Below are 16,233 nucleotides of genomic sequence, written 5' to 3'. Positions count from 1 at the left end.
TAGGCCATATACACCCCACCAGGGCCTTTGCTTCTGGCTGAGGCCACCTACACCACACCAGGTCCTGTGCTGCTGGTGGAGGCCATCTACACCAAACCAGGGCCTGTACTGCTGGTTAAAAGCTAAATTGAGTCCTTGGGTTAGAGTATTAGGCAACCATGCAGTTACCATTAACAATGTAGTTAAATTGGAGGGTTGTGTTTCGTAACTTCAAGTACTGCCCAACTCACCACTTGATTCCATAAATTGACACTTTGTGCTGAGGTCTGCAGCTTACGGCCATACCACCCTGAGCACGCCCGCTCTCGTCTGATCTCGGAAGCTAAGCAGGGTTGGGCTTGGTTAGTACTTGGATGGGAGACCGCCTGGGAATACCAGGTGCTGTAAGCTTTTCATGTCATTGAACTGCTTTTGATCCAGAGAAGGAGGGTGTTGAAAGACCCAAAGCAGCTGCCCATTAATGAGGGCACATAAACGACATTCCTTTTGGCTGTTTTCAGCAATGTCTTGTGCTGCCAGGTGAGGCCATCCGCACCACACCGGGGCCTGTGCTGCTATGATAGGTCATCTAAATTACACCAGGGCGTCTGCATCTGGCTGAGGACCGTTGCTTCCGGCTGAGAACATCTACAACACACCAGGGCCTGAGTTGCAGGAAGAAGCCACCTCCACCTCACCAGGTCCTGTGCAGCTAGCTGAGGCCATCTACAACACACCACGGCCTGTGCTCCTGGCTTTGGCCACCTACACCACACCAGGTTCTGTGGCTCTGGCTGAGGCCAACTACACCACACCAGGGCCTGTGGCTCTGGCTGAAGCCATCTACCCCACACCAGGGCCTGTGTTGCTGGTTGAGGCCATTTTAATCACACCAGGGCCTGTGCTGCTGGATGAGGCCATATACATCACACGAGGGCTTGCTCTACTGGATGAGGCCAACTACACCACACCAGGGCCTGTGCTTCTGGCTGAGGCCATCTACATTACACGAGGGCTTGCGCTGCTGGCTTAGTCCATCTACACCACACCAGGGCCTGTGGCTCTGGCTTAGGCCATATACACCCCACCAGGGCCTTTGCTTCTGGCTGAGGCCACCTACACCACACCAGGTCCTGTGCTGCTGGTGGAGGCCATCTACACCAAACCAGGGCCTGTACTGCTGGTTAAAAGCTAAATTGAGTCCTTGGGTTAGAGTATTAGGCAACCATGCAGTTACCATTAACAATGTAGTTAAATTGGAGGGTTGTGTTTCGTAACTTCAAGTACTGCCCAACTCACCACTTGATTCCATAAATTGACACTTTGTGCTGAGGTCTGCAGCTTACGGCCATACCACCCTGAGCACGCCCGCTCTCGTCTGATCTCGGAAGCTAAGCAGGGTTGGGCTTGGTTAGTACTTGGATGGGAGACCGCCTGGGAATACCAGGTGCCGTAAGCTTTTCATGTCATTGAACTGCTTTTGATCCAGAGAAGGAGGGTGTTGAAAGACCCATAGCAGCTGCCCATTAATGAGGGCACATAAACGACATTCCTTTTGGCTGTTTTCAGCAATGTCTTGTGCTGCCAGGTGAGGCCATCCGCACCACACCGGGGCCTTTGCTGCTAAGATAGGTCATCTAAATTACACCAGGGCGTGTGCATCTGGCTGAGGACCGGTGCTTCCGGCTGAGGCCATCTACAACACACCAGGGCCTGAGTTTCAGGAAGAAGCCACCTCCACCTCACCAGGTCCTGTGCTGCTAGCTGAGGCCATCTACAACACACCACGGCCTGTGCTCCTGGCTTTGGCCACCAACACCACACCAGGTTCTGTGGCTCTGGCTGAGGCCAACTACACCACACCAGGGCCTGTGGCTCTGGCTGAAGCCATCTACCCCACACCAGGGCCTGTGTTGCTGGTTGAGGCCATTTTAATCACACCAGGGCCTGTGCTGCTGGATGAGGCCATATACATCACACGAGGGCTTGCTCTACTGGATGAGGCCAACTACACCACACCAGGGCCTGTGCTTCTGGCTGAGGCCATCTACATTACACGAGGGCTTGCGCTGCTGGCTTAGTCCATCTACACCACAACAGGGCCTGTGGCTCTGGCTTAGGCCATATACACCCCACCAGGGCCTTTGCTTCTGGCTGAGGCCACCTACACCACACCAGGTCCTGTGCTGCTGGTGGAGGCCATCTACACCAAACCAGGGCCTGTACTGCTGGTTAAAAGCAAAATTGAGTCCTTGGGTTAGGGTATTAGGCAACCATGCAGTTACCATTAACAATGTAGTTAAATTGGAGGGTTGTGTTTCGTAACTTCAAGTACTGCCCAACTCACCACTTGATTCCATAAATTGACACTTTGTGCTGAGGTCTGCAGCTTACGGCCATACCACCCTGAGCACGCCCGCTCTCGTCTGATCTCGGAAGCTAAGCAGGGTTGGGCTTGGTTAGTACTTGGATGGGAGACCGCCTGGGAATACCAGGTGCCGTAAGCTTTTCATGTCATTGAACTGCTTTTGATCCAGAGAAGGAGGGTGTTGAAAGACCCAAAGCAGCTGCCCATTAATGAGGGCACATAAACGACATTCCTTTTGGCTGTTTTCAGCAATGTCTTGTGCTGCCAGGTGAGGCCATCCGCACCACACCGGGGCCTGTGCTGCTAAGATAGGTCATCTAAATTACACCAGGGTGTGTGCATCTGGCTGAGGAACGGTGCTTCCGGCTGAGGCCATCTACAACACACCAGGGCCTGAGTTTCAGGAAGAAGCCACCTCCACCTCACCAGGTCCTGTGCTGCTAGCTGAGGCCATCTACAACACACCACGGCCTGTGCTCCTGGCTTTGGCCACCAACACCACACCAGGTTCTGTGGCTCTGGCTGAGGCCAACTACACCACACCAGGGCCTGTGGCTCTGGCTGAAGCCATCTACCCCACACCAGGGCCTGTGTTGCTGGTTGAGGCCATTTTATTCACACCAGGGCCTGTGCTGCTGGATGAGGCCATATACATCACACGAGGGCTTGCTCTACTGGATGAGGCCAACTACACCACACCAGGGCCTGTGCTTCTGGCTGAGGCCATCTACATTACACGAGGGCTTGCGCTGCTGGCTTAGTCCATCTACACCACACCAGGGCCTGTGGCTCTGGCTTAGGCCATATACACCCCACCAGGGCCTTTGCTTCTGGCTGAGGCCACCTACACCACACCAGGTCCTGTGCTGCTGGTGGAGGCCATCTACACCAAACCAGGGCCTGTACTGCTGGTTAAAAGCTAAATTGAGTCCTTGGGTTAGAGTATTAGGCAACCATGCAGTTACCATTAACAATGTAGTTAAATTGGAGGGTTGTGTTTCGTAACTTCAAGTACTGCCCAACTCACCACTTGATTCCATAAATTGACACTTTGTGCTGAGGTCTGCAGCTTACGGCCATACCACCCTGAGCACGCCCGCTCTCGTCTGATCTCGGAAGCTAAGCAGGGTTGGGCTTGGTTAGTACTTGGATGGGAGGCCGCCTGGGAATACCAGGTGCTGTAAGCTTTTCATGTCATTGAACTGCTTTTGATCCAGAGAAGGAGGGTGTTGAAAGACCCAAAGCAGCTGCCCATTAATGAGGGCACATAAACGACATTCCTTTTGGCTGTTTTCAGCAATGTCTTGTGCTGCCAGGTGAGGCCATCCGCACCACAGCCTGTGCTGCTAAGATAGGTCATCTAAATTACACCAGGGCGTGTGCATCTGGCTGAGGACCGGTGCTTCCGGCTGAGGCCTTCTACAACACACCAGGGCCTGAGTTGCAGGAAGAAGCCACCTCCACCTCACCAGGTCCTGTGCTGCTAGCTGAGGCCATCTACAACACACCACGGCCTGTGCTCCTGGCTTTGGCCACCAACACCACACCAGGTTCTGTGGCTCTGGCTGAGGCCAACTACACCACACCAGGGCCTGTGGCTCTGGCTGAAGCCATCTACCCCACACCAGGGCCTGTGTTGCTGGTTGAGGCCATTTTAATCACACCAGGGCCTGTGCTGCTGGATGAGGCCATATACATCACACGAGGGCTTGCTCTACTGGATGAGGCCAACTACACCACACCAGGGCCTGTGCTTCTGGCTGAGGCCATCTACATTACACGAGGGCTTGCGCTGCTGGCTTAGTCCATCTACACCACAACAGGGCCTGTGGCTCTGGCTTAGGCCATATACACCCCACCAGGGCCTTTGCTTCTGGCTGAGGCCACCTACACCACACCAGGTCCTGTGCTGCTGGTGGAGGCCATCTACACCAAACCAGGGCCTGTACTGCTGGTTAAAAGCTAAATTGAGTCCTTGGGTTAGGGTATTAGGCAACCATGCAGTTACCATTAACAATGTAGTTAAATTGGAGGGTTGTGTTTCGTAACTTCAAGTACTGCCCAACTCACCACTTGATTCCATAAATTGACACTTTGTGCTGAGGTCTGCAGCTTACGGCCATACCACCCTGAGCACGCCCGCTCTCGTCTGATCTCGGAAGCTAAGCAGGGTTGGGCTTGGTTAGTACTTGGATGGGAGACCGCCTGGGAATACCAGGTGCTGTAAGCTTTTCATGTCATTGAACTGCTTTTGATCCAGAGAAGGAGGGTGTTGAAAGACCCAAAGCAGCTGCCCATTAATGAGGGCACATAAACGACATTCCTTTTTGCTGTTTTCAGCAATGTCTTGTGCTGCCAGGTGAGGCCATCCGCACCACACCGGGGCCTGTGCTGCTATGATAGGTCATCTAAATTACACCAGGGCGTCTGCATCTGGCTGAGGACCGGTGCTTCCGGCTGAGAACATCTACAACACACCAGGGCCTGAGTTGCAGGAAGAAGCCACCTCCACCTCACCAGGTCCTGTGCAGCTAGCTGAGGCCATCTACAACACACCACGGCCTGTGCTCCTGGCTTTGGCCACCTACACCACACCAGGTTCTGTGGCTCTGGCTGAGGCCAACTACACCACACCAGGGCCTGTGGCTCTGGCTGAAGCCATCTACCCCACACCAGGGCCTGTGTTGCTGGTTGAGGCCATTTTAATCACACCAGGGCCTGTGCTGCTGGATGAGGCCATATACATCACACGAGGGCTTGCTCTACTGGATGAGGCCAACTACACCACACCAGGGCCTGTGCTTCTGGCTGAGGCCATCTACATTACACGAGGGCTTGCGCTGCTGGCTTAGTCCATCTACACCACACCAGGGCCTGTGGCTCTGGCTTAGGCCATATACACCCCACCAGGGCCTTTGCTTCTGGCTGAGGCCACCTACACCACACCAGGTCCTGTGCTGCTGGTGGAGGCCATCTACACCAAACCAGGGCCTGTACTGCTGGTTAAAAGATAAATTGAGTCCTTGGGTTAGAGTATTAGGCAACCATGCAGTTACCATTAACAATGTAGTTAAATTGGAGGGTTGTGTTTCGTAACTTCAAGTACTGCCCAACTCACCACTTGATTCCATAAATTGACACTTTGTGCTGAGGTCTGCAGCTTACGGCCATACCACCCTGAGCACGCCCGCTCTCGTCTGATCTCGGAAGCTAAGCAGGGTTGGGCTTGGTTAGTACTTGGATGGGAGACCGCCTGGGAATACCAGGTGCCGTAAGCTTTTCATGTCATTGAACTGCTTTTGATCCAGAGAAGGAGGGTGTTGAAAGACCCAAAGCAGCTGCCCATTAATGAGGGCACATAAACGACATTCCTTTTGGCTGTTTTCAGCAATGTCTTGTGCTGCCAGGTGAGGCCATCCGCACCACACCGGGGCCTGTGCTGCTAAGATAGGTCATCTAAATTACACCAGGGCGTGTGCATCTGGCTGAGGACCGTTGCTTCCGGCTGAGAACATCTACAACACACCAGGGCCTGAGTTGCAGGAAGAAGCCACCTCCACCTCACCAGGTCCTGTGCAGCTAGCTGAGGCCATCTACAACACACCACGGCCTGTGCTCCTGGCTTTGGCCACCTACACCACACCAGGTTCTGTGGCTCTGGCTGAGGCCAACTACACCACACCAGGGCCTGTGGCTCTGGCTGAAGCCATCTACCCCACACCAGGGCCTGTGTTGCTGGTTGAGGCCATTTTAATCACACCAGGGCCTGTGCTGCTGGATGAGGCCATATACATCACACGAGGGCTTGCTCTACTGGATGAGGCAAACTACACCACACCAGGGCCTGTGCTTCTGGCTGAGGCCATCTACATTACACGAGGGCTTGCGCTGCTGGCTTAGTCCATCTACACCACACCAGGGCCTGTGGCTCTGGCTTAGGCCATATACACCCCACCAGGGCCTTTGCTTCTGGCTGAGGCCACCTACACCACACCAGGTCCTGTGCTGCTGGTGGAGGCCATCTACACCAAACCAGGGCCTGTACTGCTGGTTAAAAGATAAATTGAGTCCTTGGGTTAGAGTATTAGGCAACCATGCAGTTACCATTAACAATGTAGTTAAATTGGAGGGTTGTGTTTCGTAACTTCAAGTACTGCCCAACTCACCACTTGATTCCATAAATTGACACTTTGTGCTGAGGTCTGCAGCTTACGGCCATACCACCCTGAGCACGCCCGCTCTCGTCTGATCTCGGAAGCTAAGCAGGGTTGGGCTTGGTTAGTACTTGGATGGGAGACCGCCTGGGAATACCACGTGCCGTAAGCTTTTCATGTCATTGAACTGCTTTTGATCCAGAGAAGGAGGGTGTTGAAAGACCCAAAGCAGCTGCCCATTAATGAGGGCACATAAACGACATTCCTTTTGGCTGTTTTCAGCAATGTCTTGTGCTGCCAGGTGAGGCCATCCGCACCACACCGGGGCCTGTGCTGCTAAGATAGGTCATCTAAATTACACCAGGGCGTGTGCATCTGGCTGAGGACCGGTGCTTCCGGCTGAGGCCATCTACAACACACCAGGGCCTGAGTTTCAGGAAGAAGCCACCTCCACCTCACCAGGTCCTGTGCTGCTAGCTGAGGCCATCTACAACACACCACGGCCTGTGCTCCTGGCTTTGGCCACCAACACCACACCAGGTTCTGTGGCTCTGGCTGAGGCCACCAACACCACACCAGGGCCTGTGGCTCTGGCTGAAGCCATCTACCCCACACCAGGGCCTGTGTTGCTGATTGAGGCCATTTTAATCACACCAGGGCCTGTGCTGCTGGATGAGGCCATATACATCACACGAGGGCTTGCTCTACTGGATGAGGCCAACTACACCACACCAGGGCCTGTGCTTCTGGCTGAGGCCATCTACATTACACGAGGGCTTGCGCTGCTGGCTTAGTCCATCTACACCACACCAGGGCCTGTGGCTCTGGCTTAGGCCATATACACCCCACCAGGGCCTTTGCTTCTGGCTGAGGCCACCTACACCACACCAGGTCCTGTGCTGCTGGTGGAGGCCATCTACACCAAACCAGGGCCTGTACTGCTGGTTAAAAGCTAAATTGAGTCCTTGGGTTAGAGTATTAGGCAACCATGCAGTTACCATTAACAATGTAGTTAAATTGGAGGGTTGTGTTTCGTAACTTCAAGTACTGCCCAACTCACCACTTGATTCCATAAATTGACACTTTGTGCTGAGGTCTGCAGCTTACGGCCATACCACCCTGAGCACGCCCGCTCTCGTCTGATCTCGGAAGCTAAGCAGGGTTGGGCTTGGTTAGTACTTGGATGGGAGACCGCCTGGGAATACCAGGTGCTGTAAGCTTTTCATGTCATTGAACTGCTTTTGATCCAGAGAAGGAGGGTGTTGAAAGACCCAAAGCAGCTGCCCATTAATGAGGGCACATAAACGACATTCCTTTTGGCTGTTTTCAGCAATGTCTTGTGCTGCCAGGTGAGGCCATCCGCACCACACCGGGGCCTGTGCTGCTAAGATAGGTCATCTAAATTACACCAGGGCGTGTGCATCTGGCTGAGGACCGGTGCTTCCGGCTGAGGCCTTCTACAACACACCAGGGCCTGAGTTGCAGGAAGAAGCCACCTCCACCTCACCAGGTCCTGTGCTGCTAGCTGAGGCCATCTACAACACACCACGGCCTGTGCTCCTGGCTTTGGCCACCAACACCACACCAGGTTCTGTGGCTCTGGCTGAGGCCAACTACACCACACCAGGGCCTGTGGCTCTGGCTGAAGCCATCTACCCCACACCAGGGCCTGTGTTGCTGGTTGAGGCCATTTTAATCACACCAGGGCCTGTGCTGCTGGATGAGGCCATATACATCACACGAGGGCTTGCTCTACTGGATGAGGCCAACTACACCACACCAGGGCCTGTGCTTCTGGCTGAGGCCATCTACATTACACGAGGGCTTGCGCTGCTGGCTTAGTCCATCTACACCACAACAGGGCCTGTGGCTCTGGCTTAGGCCATATACACCCCACCAGGGCCTTTGCTTCTGGCTGAGGCCACCTACACCACACCAGGTCCTGTGCTGCTGGTGGAGGCCATCTACACCAAACCAGGGCCTGTACTGCTGGTTAAAAGAAAAATTGAGTACTTGGGTTAGGGTATTAGGCAACCATGCAGTTACCATTAACAATGTAGTTAAATTGGAGGGTTGTGTTTCGTAACTTCAAGTACTGCCCAACTCACCACTTGATTCCATAAATTGACACTTTGTGCTGAGGTCTGCAGCTTACGGCCATACCACCCTGAGCACGCCGGCTCTCGTCTGATCTCGGAAGCTAAGCAGGGTTGGGCTTGGTTAGTACTTGGATGGGAGACCGCCTGGGAATACCAGGTGCTGTAAGCTTTTCATGTCATTGAACTGCTTTTGATCCAGAGAAGGAGGGTGTTGAAAGACCCAAAGCAGCTGCCCATTAATGAGGGCACATAAACGACATTCCTTTTTGCTGTTTTCAGCAATGTCTTGTGCTGCCAGGTGAGGCCATCCGCACCACACCGGGGCCTGTGCTGCTATGATAGGTCATCTAAATTACACCAGGGCGTCTGCATCTGGCTGAGGACCGTTGCTTCCGGCTGAGAACATCTACAACACACCAGGGCCTGAGTTGCAGGAAGAAGCCACCTCCACCTCACCAGGTCCTGTGCAGCTAGCTGAGGCCATCTACAACACACCACGGCCTGTGCTCCTGGCTTTGGCCACCTACACCACACCAGGTTCTGTGGCTCTGGCTGAGGCCAACTACACCACACCAGGGCCTGTGGCTCTGGCTGAAGCCATCTACCCCACACCAGGGCCTGTGTTGCTGGTTGAGGCCATTTTAATCACACCAGGGCCTGTGCTGCTGGATGAGGCCATATACATCACACGAGGGCTTGCTCTACTGGATGAGGCCAACTACACCACACCAGGGCCTGTGCTTCTGGCTGAGGCCATCTACATTACACGAGGGCTTGCGCTGCTGGCTTAGTCCATCTACACCACACCAGGGCCTGTGGCTCTGGCTTAGGCCATATACACCCCACCAGGGCCTTTGCTTCTGGCTGAGGCCACCTACACCACACCAGGTCCTGTGCTGCTGGTGGAGGCCATCTACACCAAACCAGGGCCTGTACTGCTGGTTAAAAGATAAATTGAGTCCTTGGATTAGAGTATTAGGCAACCATGCAGTTACCATTAACAATGTAGTTAAATTGGAGGGTTGTGTTTCGTAACTTCAAGTACTGCCCAACTCACCACTTGATTCCATAAATTGACACTTTGTGCTGAGGTCTGCAGCTTACGGCCATACCACCCTGCGCACGCCCGCTCTCGTCTGATCTCGGAAGCTAAGCAGGGTTGGGCTTGGTTAGTACTTGGATGGGAGACCGCCTGGGAATACCAGGTGCCGTAAGCTTTTCATGTCATTGAACTGCTTTTGATCCAGAGAAGGAGGGTGTTGAAAGACCCAAAGCAGCTGCCCATTAATGAGGGCACATAAACGACATTCCTTTTGGCTGTTTTCAGCAATGTCTTGTGCTGCCAGGTGAGGCCATCCGCACCACACCGGGGCCTTTGCTGCTAAGATAGGTCATCTAAATTACACCAGGGCGTGTGCATCTGGCTGAGGACCGGTGCTTCCGGCTGAGGCCATCTACAACACACCAGGGCCTGAGTTTCAGGAAGAAGCCACCTCCACCTCACCAGGTCCTGTGCTGCTAGCTGAGGCCATCTACAACACACCACGGCCTGTGCTCCTGGCTTTGGCCACCAACACCACACCAGGTTCTGTGGCTCTGGCTGAGGCCAACTACACCACACCAGGGCCTGTGGCTCTGGCTGAAGCCATCTACCCCACACCAGGGCCTGTGTTGCTGGTTGAGGCCATTTTATTCACACCAGGGCCTGTGCTGCTGGATGAGGCCATATACATCACACGAGGGCTTGCTCTACTGGATGAGGCCAACTACACCACACCAGGGCCTGTGCTTCTGGCTGAGGCCATCTACATTACACGAGGGCTTGCGCTGCTGGCTTAGTCCATCTACACCACAACAGGGCCTGTGGCTCTGGCTTAGGCCATATACACCCCACCAGGGCCTTTGCTTCTGGCTGAGGCCACCTACACCACACCAGGTCCTGTGCTGCTGGTGGAGGCCATCTACACCAAACCAGGGCCTGTACTGCTGGTTAAAAGCTAAATTGAGTCCTTGGGTTAGAGTATTAGGCAACCATGCAGTTACCATTAACAATGTAGTTAAATTGGAGGGTTGTGTTTCGTAACTTCAAGTACTGCCCAACTCACCACTTGATTCCATAAATTGACACTTTGTGCTGAGGTCTGCAGCTTACGGCCATACCACCCTGAGCACGCCCGCTCTCGTCTGATCTCGGAAGCTAAGCAGGGTTGGGCTTGGTTAGTACTTGGATGGGAGACCGCCTGGGAATACCAGGTGCCGTAAGCTTTTCATGTCATTGAACTGCTTTTGATCCAGAGAAGGAGGGTGTTGAAAGACCCAAAGCAGCTGCCCATTAATGAGGGCACATAAACGACATTCCTTTTGGCTGTTTTCAGCAATGTCTTGTGCTGCCAGGTGAGGCCATCCGCACCACACCGGGGCCTTTGCTGCTAAGATAGGTCATCTACATTACACCAGGGCGTGTGCATCTGGCTGAGGACCGGTGCTTCCGGCTGAGGCCATCTACAACACACCAGGGCCTGAGTTTCAGGAAGAAGCCACCTCCACCTCACCAGGTCCTGTGCTGCTAGCTGAGGCCATCTACAACACACCACGGCCTGTGCTCCTGGCTTTGGCCACCAACACCACACCAGGTTCTGTGGCTCTGGCTGAGGCCAACTACACCACACCAGGGCCTGTGGCTCTGGCTGAAGCCATCTACCCCACACCAGGGCCTGTGTTGCTGGTTGAGGCCATTTTAATCACACCAGGGCCTGTGCTGCTGGATGAGGCCATATACATCACACGAGGGCTTGCTCTACTGGATGAGGCCAACTACACCACACCAGGGCCTGTGCTTCTGGCTGAGGCCATCTACATTACACGAGGGCTTGCGCTGCTGGCTTAGTCCATCTACACCACAACAGGGCCTGTGGCTCTGGCTTAGGCCATATACACCCCACCAGGGCCTTTGCTTCTGGCTGAGGCCACCTACACCACACCAGGTCCTGTGCTGCTGGTGGAGGCCATCTACACCAAACCAGGGCCTGTACTGCTGGTTAAAAGCAAAATTGAGTCCTTGGGTTAGGGTATTAGGCAACCATGCAGTTACCATTAACAATGTAGTTAAATTGGAGGGTTGTGTTTCGTAACTTCAAGTACTGCCCAACTCACCACTTGATTCCATAAATTGACACTTTGTGCTGAGGTCTGCAGCTTACGGCCATACCACCCTGAGCACGCCCGCTCTCGTCTGATCTCGGAAGCTAAGCAGGGTTGGGCTTGGTTAGTACTTGGATGGGAGACCGCCTGGGAATACCAGGTGCCGTAAGCTTTTCATGTCATTGAACTGCTTTTGATCCAGAGAAGGAGGGTGTTGAAAGACCCAAAGCAGCTGCCCATTAATGAGGGCACATAAACGACATTCCTTTTGGCTGTTTTCAGCAATGTCTTGTGCTGCCAGGTGAGGCCATCCGCACCACACCGGGGCCTGTGCTGCTAAGATAGGTCATCTAAATTACACCAGGGTGTGTGCATCTGGCTGAGGAACGGTGCTTCCGGCTGAGGCCATCTACAACACACCAGGGCCTGAGTTTCAGGAAGAAGCCACCTCCACCTCACCAGGTCCTGTGCTGCTAGCTGAGGCCATCTACAACACACCACGGCCTGTGCTCCTGGCTTTGGCCACCAACACCACACCAGGTTCTGTGGCTCTGGCTGAGGCCAACTACACCACACCAGGGCCTGTGGCTCTGGCTGAAGCCATCTACCCCACACCAGGGCCTGTGTTGCTGGTTGAGGCCATTTTATTCACACCAGGGCCTGTGCTGCTGGATGAGGCCATATACATCACACGAGGGCTTGCTCTACTGGATGAGGCCAACTACACCACACCAGGGCCTGTGCTTCTGGCTGAGGCCATCTACATTACACGAGGGCTTGCGCTGCTGGCTTAGTCCATCTACACCACACCAGGGCCTGTGGCTCTGGCTTAGGCCATATACACCCCACCAGGGCCTTTGCTTCTGGCTGAGGCCACCTACACCACACCAGGTCCTGTGCTGCTGGTGGAGGCCATCTACACCAAACCAGGGCCTGTACTGCTGGTTAAAAGCTAAATTGAGTCCTTGGGTTAGAGTATTAGGCAACCATGCAGTTACCATTAACAATGTAGTTAAATTGGAGGGTTGTGTTTCGTAACTTCAAGTACTGCCCAACTCACCACTTGATTCCATAAATTGACACTTTGTGCTGAGGTCTGCAGCTTACGGCCATACCACCCTGAGCACGCCCGCTCTCGTCTGATCTCGGAAGCTAAGCAGGGTTGGGCTTGGTTAGTACTTGGATGGGAGACCGCCTGGGAATACCAGGTGCTGTAAGCTTTTCATGTCATTGAACTGCTTTTGATCCAGAGAAGGAGGGTGTTGAAAGACCCAAAGCAGCTGCCCATTAATGAGGGCACATAAACGACATTCCTTTTGGCTGTTTTCAGCAATGTCTTGTGCTGCCAGGTGAGGCCATCCGCACCACACCGGGGCCTGTGCTGCTAAGATAGGTCATCTAAATTACACCAGGGCGTGTGCATCTGGCTGAGGACCGGTGCTTCCGGCTGAGGCCTTCTACAACACACCAGGGCCTGAGTTGCAGGAAGAAGCCACCTCCACCTCACCAGGTCCTGTGCTGCTAGCTGAGGCCATCTACAACACACCACGGCCTGTGCTCCTGGCTTTGGCCACCAACACCACACCAGGTTCTGTGGCTCTGGCTGAGGCCAACTACACCACACCAGGGCCTGTGGCTCTGGCTGAAGCCATCTACCCCACACCAGGGCCTGTGTTGCTGGTTGAGGCCATTTTAATCACACCAGGGCCTGTGCTGCTGGATGAGGCCATATACATCACACGAGGGCTTGCTCTACTGGATGAGGCCAACTACACCACACCAGGGCCTGTGCTTCTGGCTGAGGCCATCTACATTACACGAGGGCTTGCGCTGCTGGCTTAGTCCATCTACACCAATACAGGGCCTGTGGCTCTGGCTTAGGCCATATACACCCCACCAGGGCCTTTGCTTCTGGCTGAGGCCACCTACACCACACCAGGTCCTGTGCTGCTGGTGGAGGCCATCTACACCAAACCAGGGCCTGTACTGCTGGTTAAAAGCAAAATTGAGTACTTGGGTTAGGGTATTAGGCAACCATGCAGTTACCATTAACAATGTAGTTAAATTGGAGGGTTGTGTTTCGTAACTTCAAGTACTGCCCAACTCACCACTTGATTCCATAAATTGACACTTTGTGCTGAGGTCTGCAGCTTACGGCCATACCACCCTGAGCACGCCCGCTCTCGTCTGATCTCGGAAGCTAAGCAGGGTTGGGCTTGGTTAGTACTTGGATGGGAGACCGCCTGGGAATACCAGGTGCTGTAAGCTTTTCATGTCATTGAACTGCTTTTGATCCAGAGAAGGAGGGTGTTGAAAGACCCAAAGCAGCTGCCCATTAATGAGGGCACATAAACGACATTCCTTTTGGCTGTTTTCAGCAATGTCTTGTGCTGCCAGGTGAGGCCATCCGCACCACACCGGGGCCTGTGCTGCTATGATAGGTCATCTAAATTACACCAGGGCGTCTGCATCTGGCTGAGGACCGTTGCTTCCGGCTGAGAACATCTACAACACACCAGGGCCTGAGTTGCAGGAAGAAGCCAACTCCACCTCACCAGGTCCTGTGCAGCTAGCTGAGGCCATCTACAACACACCACGGCCTGTGCTCCTGGCTTTGGCCACCTACACCACACCAGGTTCTGTGGCTCTGGCTGAGGCCAACTACACCACACCAGGGCCTGTGGCTCTGGCTGAAGCCATCTACCCCACACCAGGGCCTGTGTTGCTGGTTGAGGCCATTTTAATCACACCAGGGCCTGTGCTGCTGGATGAGGCCATATACATCACACGAGGGCTTGCTCTACTGGATGAGGCCAACTACACCACACCAGGGCCTGTGCTTCTGGCTGAGGCCATCTACATTACACGAGGGCTTGCGCTGCTGGCTTAGTCCATCTACACCACACCAGGGCCTGTGGCTCTGGCTTAGGCCATATACACCCCACCAGGGCCTTTGCTTCTGGCTGAGGCCACCTACACCACACCAGGTCCTGTGCTGCTGGTGGAGGCCATCTACACCAAACCAGGGCCTGTACTGCTGGTTAAAAGATAAATTGAGTCCTTGGATTAGAGTATTAGGCAACCATGCAGTTACCATTAACAATGTAGTTAAATTGGAGGGTTGTGTTTCGTAACTTCAAGTACTGCCCAACTCACCACTTGATTCCATAAATTGACACTTTGTGCTGAGGTCTGCAGCTTACGGCCATACCACCCTGCGCACGCCCGCTCTCGTCTGATCTCGGAAGCTAAGCAGGGTTGGGCTTGGTTAGTACTTGGATGGGAGACCGCCTGGGAATACCAGGTGCCGTAAGCTTTTCATGTCATTGAACTGCTTTTGATCCAGAGAAGGAGGGTGTTGAAAGACCCAAAGCAGCTGCCCATTAATGAGGGCACATAAACGACATTCCTTTTGGCTGTTTTCAGCAATGTCTTGTGCTGCCAGGTGAGGCCATCCGCACCACACCGGGGCCTTTGCTGCTAAGATAGGTCATCTAAATTACACCAGGGCGTGTGCATCTGGCTGAGGACCGGTGCTTCCGGCTGAGGCCATCTACAACACACCAGGGCCTGAGTTTCAGGAAGAAGCCACCTCCACCTCACCAGGTCCTGTGCTGCTAGCTGAGGCCATCTACAACACACCACGGCCTGTGCTCCTGGCTTTGGCCACCAACACCACACCAGGTTCTGTGGCTCTGGCTGAGGCCAACTACACCACACCAGGGCCTGTGGCTCTGGCTGAAGCCATCTACCCCACACCAGGGCCTGTGTTGCTGGTTGAGGCCATTTTAATCACACCAGGGCCTGTGCTGCTGGATGAGGCCATATACATCACACGAGGGCTTGCTCTACTGGATGAGGCCAACTACACCACACCAGGGCCTGTGCTTCTGGCTGAGGCCATCTACATTACACGAGGGCTTGCGCTGCTGGCTTAGTCCATCTACACCACAACAGGGCCTGTGGCTCTGGCTTAGGCCATATACACCCCACCAGGGCCTTTGCTTCTGGCTGAGGCCACCTACACCACACCAGGTCCTGTGCTGCTGGTGGAGGCCATCTACACCAAACCAGGGCCTGTACTGCTGGTTAAAAGCTAAATTGAGTCCTTGGGTTAGAGTATTAGGCAACCATGCAGTTACCATTAACAATGTAGTTAAATTGGAGGGTTGTGTTTCGTAACTTCAAGTACTGCCCAACTCACCACTTGATTCCATAAATTGACACTTTGTGCTGAGGTCTGCAGCTTACGGCCATACCACCCTGAGCACGCCCGCTCTCGTCTGATCTCGGAAGCTAAGCAGGGTTGGGCTTGGTTAGTACTTGGATGGGAGACCGCCTGGGAATACCAGGTGCCGTAAGCTTTTCATGTCATTGAACTGCTTTTGATCCAGAGAAGGAGGGTGTTGAAAGACCCAAAGCAGCTGCCCATTAATGAGGGCACATAAACGACATTCCTTTTGGCTGTTTTCAGCAATGTCTTGTGCTGCCA

The 16,233-nt window shown here is 53.9% G+C and overlaps 16 non-coding genes across 16 annotated transcripts; all 16 read left to right on the top strand.

Annotated features, from left to right (window-relative positions):
* Positions 1-271: 271 nt before the first annotated feature.
* Positions 272-390, top strand: LOC146366835 (5S ribosomal RNA). The gene has a single exon (XR_014797795.1). It is a non-coding gene; the product is annotated as a 5S ribosomal RNA (ribosomal RNA).
* A 929-nt stretch (positions 391-1,319) lies between these two features.
* On the top strand, positions 1,320-1,438 carry LOC146366834 (5S ribosomal RNA). Its single transcript, XR_014798421.1, has one exon. It is a non-coding gene; the product is annotated as a 5S ribosomal RNA (ribosomal RNA).
* Positions 1,439-2,367: 929 nt separating this feature from the next.
* On the top strand, positions 2,368-2,486 carry LOC146366833 (5S ribosomal RNA). Its single transcript, XR_014798420.1, has one exon. It is a non-coding gene; the product is annotated as a 5S ribosomal RNA (ribosomal RNA).
* A 929-nt stretch (positions 2,487-3,415) lies between these two features.
* LOC146366832 (5S ribosomal RNA) lies at positions 3,416-3,534 on the top strand. Its single transcript, XR_014797922.1, has one exon. It is a non-coding gene; the product is annotated as a 5S ribosomal RNA (ribosomal RNA).
* A 924-nt stretch (positions 3,535-4,458) lies between these two features.
* Positions 4,459-4,577, top strand: LOC146366831 (5S ribosomal RNA). Its single transcript, XR_014797794.1, has one exon. It is a non-coding gene; the product is annotated as a 5S ribosomal RNA (ribosomal RNA).
* Positions 4,578-5,506: 929 nt separating this feature from the next.
* LOC146366830 (5S ribosomal RNA) lies at positions 5,507-5,625 on the top strand. Its single transcript, XR_014798419.1, has one exon. It is a non-coding gene; the product is annotated as a 5S ribosomal RNA (ribosomal RNA).
* A 929-nt stretch (positions 5,626-6,554) lies between these two features.
* LOC146366829 (5S ribosomal RNA) lies at positions 6,555-6,673 on the top strand. Its single transcript, XR_014797927.1, has one exon. It is a non-coding gene; the product is annotated as a 5S ribosomal RNA (ribosomal RNA).
* A 929-nt stretch (positions 6,674-7,602) lies between these two features.
* On the top strand, positions 7,603-7,721 carry LOC146366828 (5S ribosomal RNA). The gene has a single exon (XR_014797793.1). It is a non-coding gene; the product is annotated as a 5S ribosomal RNA (ribosomal RNA).
* A 929-nt stretch (positions 7,722-8,650) lies between these two features.
* On the top strand, positions 8,651-8,769 carry LOC146366827 (5S ribosomal RNA). The gene has a single exon (XR_014798014.1). It is a non-coding gene; the product is annotated as a 5S ribosomal RNA (ribosomal RNA).
* A 929-nt stretch (positions 8,770-9,698) lies between these two features.
* On the top strand, positions 9,699-9,817 carry LOC146366826 (5S ribosomal RNA). The gene has a single exon (XR_014797890.1). It is a non-coding gene; the product is annotated as a 5S ribosomal RNA (ribosomal RNA).
* Positions 9,818-10,746: 929 nt separating this feature from the next.
* LOC146366825 (5S ribosomal RNA) lies at positions 10,747-10,865 on the top strand. The gene has a single exon (XR_014798418.1). It is a non-coding gene; the product is annotated as a 5S ribosomal RNA (ribosomal RNA).
* A 929-nt stretch (positions 10,866-11,794) lies between these two features.
* On the top strand, positions 11,795-11,913 carry LOC146366824 (5S ribosomal RNA). Its single transcript, XR_014798417.1, has one exon. It is a non-coding gene; the product is annotated as a 5S ribosomal RNA (ribosomal RNA).
* A 929-nt stretch (positions 11,914-12,842) lies between these two features.
* Positions 12,843-12,961, top strand: LOC146366823 (5S ribosomal RNA). Its single transcript, XR_014797792.1, has one exon. It is a non-coding gene; the product is annotated as a 5S ribosomal RNA (ribosomal RNA).
* A 929-nt stretch (positions 12,962-13,890) lies between these two features.
* On the top strand, positions 13,891-14,009 carry LOC146366822 (5S ribosomal RNA). The gene has a single exon (XR_014797791.1). It is a non-coding gene; the product is annotated as a 5S ribosomal RNA (ribosomal RNA).
* A 929-nt stretch (positions 14,010-14,938) lies between these two features.
* On the top strand, positions 14,939-15,057 carry LOC146366821 (5S ribosomal RNA). The gene has a single exon (XR_014797889.1). It is a non-coding gene; the product is annotated as a 5S ribosomal RNA (ribosomal RNA).
* A 929-nt stretch (positions 15,058-15,986) lies between these two features.
* On the top strand, positions 15,987-16,105 carry LOC146366820 (5S ribosomal RNA). Its single transcript, XR_014798416.1, has one exon. It is a non-coding gene; the product is annotated as a 5S ribosomal RNA (ribosomal RNA).
* Positions 16,106-16,233: the final 128 nt, after the last annotated feature.

Source organism: Perissodus microlepis, chromosome 18, assembly GCF_051167445.1.
Source record: "Perissodus microlepis isolate ML-2025 ecotype Zambia chromosome 18, ASM5116744v1, whole genome shotgun sequence".
Taxonomy (NCBI): domain Eukaryota; kingdom Metazoa; phylum Chordata; class Actinopteri; order Cichliformes; family Cichlidae; genus Perissodus; species Perissodus microlepis.
The sequence above is the reverse complement of the archived record's forward strand: the minus strand, read 5'-3'. Positions and strand labels throughout refer to the sequence as shown.